At 51.5% G+C, this 5,000-nt stretch overlaps 1 non-coding gene across 1 annotated transcript in view; it reads left to right on the forward strand.

The window, feature by feature from the left end:
• The first annotated feature begins 4,894 nt into the window (after positions 1 to 4,894).
• The window catches only part of LOC126329021 (small subunit ribosomal RNA), a 1,893-nt gene continuing 1,787 nt past the window's right edge, over positions 4,895 to 5,000 (forward strand). The window contains exon 1 of the ribosomal RNA XR_007562123.1: positions 4,895 to 5,000. This exon is cut by the window's right edge and continues 1,787 nt beyond it. This is a non-coding gene — a ribosomal RNA (small subunit ribosomal RNA).

Raw genomic sequence — 5,000 nt, forward strand, 5'->3', positions numbered from 1 at the left:
GGTGCAACGACGGTACCGCCACCTGGGGGAGGCCACGCGGACTAAGCCATGTATGGGGCCCACAGTGCTCATTTGCCGAGCCCACCCACACAAAACCTGCACCCCCCTCCAGCGCAGGAGCCGCAACCCGGGTGCGTACGCCGCACCAAGTGCTCCACCCGCGACCGTACGTGCCCCGCCGAAATCGCAACTCCGGCGGATGAACGGCGGACTTTTCTCGCAGTCGTAAGTTGCAATCCACCCCTATATCTTGCGCCTCATGAAGAGTTATATCAAGTATGCCAAATTCCCGCTGTCCCTATACATGCAGTAAGTTCGTCGTGGGCGCTGGCCGGCAGGCCGCGAGACGTGACGCCCGGCGGCAAAGAGTGCTCCTCTGAGGATATAGATGTTCCGTTCCGCCGCACAATGGTGACGGTGACCGCTGCCTGCGGTGGCAACGCTGGGCACAGTCGATACTCGCCGTGTGGTGGAAGGTAAACATTATGCGGTACATCAGTACTTTCCTAATAGTTCGGTCGTCTCACGGCACTGCTTAGTAAATGATGCAAGGCCAAATATAGATGATTTATGCGAATGTCCCTATACGTGCTGTAAGACTGGGCACACAACGTGAATCGCACGTCAGCCAGACACTCGAACATGCACCACTCTCGGCCTGCAACGGAGACACACAATACGTAAACATCTGGAATGCGACAATGTCGAGTGCATCCTCTCTGCCACATTGCACCGTCGACACTATGATAACCAGAGCAGTAGGTCCACCTATAAAAGCACAATACCCCACTCCTCCGACAACTACCATTGCTCAGATAAATCAACACCACCAACACACATCCTACACAGAGGGGCACCAAATATCATCCCCCGCCCTCGTGTTATACCACATGAAAAATTGCAGAAGTGAGAGACACACATCCGCCAGCCTCTTGCTACAAGCATCGAACCGACGTGACGTATCTGACGGTGACTCAGGCATCCGTGTACTGCCACCACTATCCACCCCCCCCCCCCTCTCTCTCTGCCCCCTTCCCACACAATACCAAATTTAACCAACTTTATCGCTTAACCTAACTGTGGCTGTACCAGTTTATCGCTTAACCTAACTGTGGCTGTACCAGTTTATCGCTTAACCTAACTGTGGCTGTACCAGTTTATCGCTTAACCTAACTGTGGCTGTACCAGTTTATCGCTTAACCTAACTGTGGCTGTACCAGTTTATCGCTTAACCTAACTGTGGCTGTACCAGTTTATCGCTTAACCTAACTGTGGCTGTACCAGTTTATCGCTTAACCTAACTGTGGCTGTACCAGTTTATCGCTTAACCTAACTGTGGCTGTACCAGTTTATCGCTTAACCTAACTGTGGCTGTACCAGTTTATCGCTTAACCTAACTGTGGCTGTACCAGATTATCGCTTAACCTAACTGTGGCTGTACCAGATTATCGCTTAACCTAACTGTGGCTGTACCAGATTATCGCTTAACCTAACTGTGGCTGTACCAGATTATCGCTTAACCTAACTGTGGCTGTACCAGATTATCGCTTAACCTAACTCAATTTGTCCCTTAACCTAACTCAAGTTGTCCCTTAACCTAACTCAAGTTGTCCCTTAACCTAACTCAAGTTGTCCCTTAACCTAACTCAAGTTGTCCCTTAACCTAACTCAATTTGTCCCTTAACCTAACTCAATTTGTCCCTTAACCTAACTCAATTTGTCCCTTAACCTAACTCAATTTGTCCCTTAACCTAACTCAATTTGTCCCTTAACCTAACTCAAGTTGTCCCTTAACCTAACTCAAGTTGTCCCTTAACCTAACTCAAGTTGTCCCTTAACCTAACTCAAGTTGTCCCTTAACCTAACTCAAGTTGTCCCTTAACCTAACTCAAGTTGTCCCTTAACCTAACTCAAGTTGTCCCTTAACCTAACTCAATTTGTCCCTTAACCTAACTCAAGTTGTCCCTTAACCTAACTCAATTTGTCCCTTAACCTAACTCAATTTGTCCCTTAACCTAACTCAATTTGTCCCTTAACCTAACTCAATTTGTCCCTTAACCTAACTCAATTTGTCCCTTAACCTAACTCAAGTTGTCCCTTAACCTAACTCAAGTTGTCCCTTAACCTAACTCAAGTTGTCCCTTAACCTAACTCAAGTTGTCCCTTAACCTAACTCAAGTTGTCCCTTAACCTAACTCAATTTGTCCCTTAACCTAACTCAATTTGTCCCTTAACCTAACTCAATTTGTCCCTTAACCTAACTCAATTTGTCCCTTAACCTAACTCAATTTGTCCCTTAACCTAACTCAAGTTGTCCCTTAACCTAACTCAAGTTGTCCCTTAACCTAACTCAAGTTGTCCCTTAACCTAACTCAAGTTGTCCCTTAACCTAACTCAAGTTGTCCCTTAACCTAACTCAAGTTGTCCCTTAACCTAACTCAAGTTGTCCCTTAACCTAACTCAAGTTGTCCCTTAACCTAACTCAAGTTGTCCCTTAACCTAACTCAATTTGTCCCTTAACCTAACTCAATTTGTCCCTTAACCTAACTCAATTTGTCCCTTAACCTAACTCAATTTGTCCCTTAACCTAACTCAATTTGTCCCTTAACCTAACTCAAGTTGTCCCTTAACCTAACTCAAGTTGTCCCTTAACCTAACCCACGTTGTCCCTTAACCTAACCCACGTTGTCCCTTAACCTAACCCACGTTGTCCCTTAACCTAACCCACATTGTCCCTTAACCTAACCCACGTTGTCCCTTAACCTAACCCACGTTGTCCCTTAACCTAACCCACGTTGTCCCTTAACCTAACCCACGTTGTCCCTTAACCTAACCCACGTTGTCCCTTAACCTAACCCACGTTGTCCCTTAACCTAACCCACGTTGTCCCTTAACCTAACCCACGTTGTCCCTTAACCTAACCCACGTTGTCCCTTAACCTAACCCACGTTGTCCCTTAACCTAACCCACGTTGTCCCTTAACCTAACCCACGTTGTCCCTTAACCTAACCCACGTTGTCCCTTAACCTAACCCACGTTGTCCCTTAACCTAACCCACGTTGTCCCTTTGCCTAACATAGTTCACTGCTCGGAATCTCTGGTGTCGTTGTTATCCTCATGTAGATGTCTTGCGAGTGTTGCTTACTTTCCACATATTCCTGCTATCCACTGTCAATTGTACTGCAATAGGACTATATCGCCGACCCCCCCCCTCCCCCCCCTCTGTCCCCCTCTGTCCCCCTCTTTGTGTCTCTGTCCTCTCAAGCTGGTCGGTCTGGCGTTTGAGTGTTAAATGAGCCTCGCAGCTGTTCAGTTGCATTCAGATGTCGACGCCCTCAGTGTACGTCGTGGTATGGTCTGTGTCCATTGTCCGCTGATGTCGTACGCGTAACCCACACGCTGTACCGATCATCGGTCGTTACGTACAGAGTGAAGTAGTGTGATACGTGTGACCGTACGCTGGCTGTGCCCAACGGTGTCGAATCTCAATTTCCATATGTTGTGCTTGATGCTACTTGTCTCGTCTCCCAATAACAGCTAGGTTGCACTGTGGTACGCCGTAGAGGCGTGTGGGAGGAACGTACGAACGCATTGTATGTCACCCTGGGTCGCTGGGGGTGGTGGTGCGGTGAGTCAGGTCAGGTCAGGTCAGCGTGAGCCGTCTGATGTAGTGACGCGTGTATTCCGACTTTGTCGTATTGCCTCACACAAAGTGCTACCCTGGTGGACCGCGTTCCATATCTGGGACATGCCGCAGATGCCGGTTGACAGTGGATCGCGGAAGGTACATCGCATACGTGCGCGGGCCACCTTCCACGTGTTCTCTTCTGCACATGTCGCAGTGTGTATGTGGTCTGATGTAGCGTGTCGTGACACATGACATCCTGGCATGCAAGAATTGTTGAATTCGCAAATGTAGGTGGACATCTACGTTTACTGCCCAAGATACGCAAATGAACTGGAAATCCGTTGTTGAGCGGTTGTTCACGCTGGAGGTGAATCTGTGATGGCGACGATCGGTACAGCTATTAACCGGTTGTTTCAGCGGTACCCGCCACATCCACACGCGTGACTAGGCCCATGTGGGTATGAAGCGATACGCGGCGGTGGCTTGGTGGGACTGTTCCCGGCCGGTGAAGGGGGGCCGCCCGGCGTGTTGGCCGCGCGCTGCGTGGGCGCACGCGCAACAGGCGGCTGGTGGGGGGCGCCGAGTGGCAGGAGCGCCAGCCGACGGGCCCGGCAGGCGGCGCAGCTACGCTGCGGCGCACCCTGCACGCGGCGCCTGGCGGCCAAAGTTGGTTCAGCCGAGCCCGGTGCGAAGCGCGGTGGACATCTGCAGTGTGCTGGTCTGATTGAGGACTGTGTGCGTTGAGGATGCGCCGCCGCCTGGCACTCGGCGCCGCGACGCCGTCTGCTGCTCGGTCGCCCCAGCGGTTCTCGCAGGTGGTTTGTATCGCAGTTGTGCGGACGTGTTGGCGCGTGCGCTGTGCTGGGAGAGTTCGCTTCTGCACCCAAGTGGGGCTTTGCCCTTGTGTGGCGCTGGCGTTGGAGCTGCCGGTCACCATAGGTGGCGCGTGTTGTCTCCCGCCGGCAATGCCACGACAGCACGCTCCCGGGCCTCTGTCGGCAGCGGCAAGCTCAGTTGGGAGCAAGGGTGTTCGCACTAAAACCGTCTACTCGCCTAACTCCGGGCGATTGCGCCTCTCTCGAAACCGACCAAGTACCTAGGACGGCGCTGCGCGCCGCCGGGACCTGAGAGGGTTTCGAGGTGTATCGTGCAGGGGAGCTCGGCCTCCTCCTGTTTGCAGAATAATTGAGCGGACGCTTGCGTGTTCGCGCGGGCCCCCGGGACACACTCCCGGGCGGCCGGCTGCTCAGCTCTAGTTGACGCAGCTCCCTGGTTGATCCTGCCAGTAGTCATATGCTTGTCTCAAAGATACACTAGATCGCGTGTTAGTACAAGCCGCATTAAGGTGAAACCGCGAATGGCTCATTAAATC

This window comes from Schistocerca gregaria, unplaced genomic scaffold (assembly GCF_023897955.1).
Source record: "Schistocerca gregaria isolate iqSchGreg1 unplaced genomic scaffold, iqSchGreg1.2 ptg001154l, whole genome shotgun sequence".
Taxonomy (NCBI): Eukaryota; Metazoa; Arthropoda; class Insecta; order Orthoptera; family Acrididae; genus Schistocerca; species Schistocerca gregaria.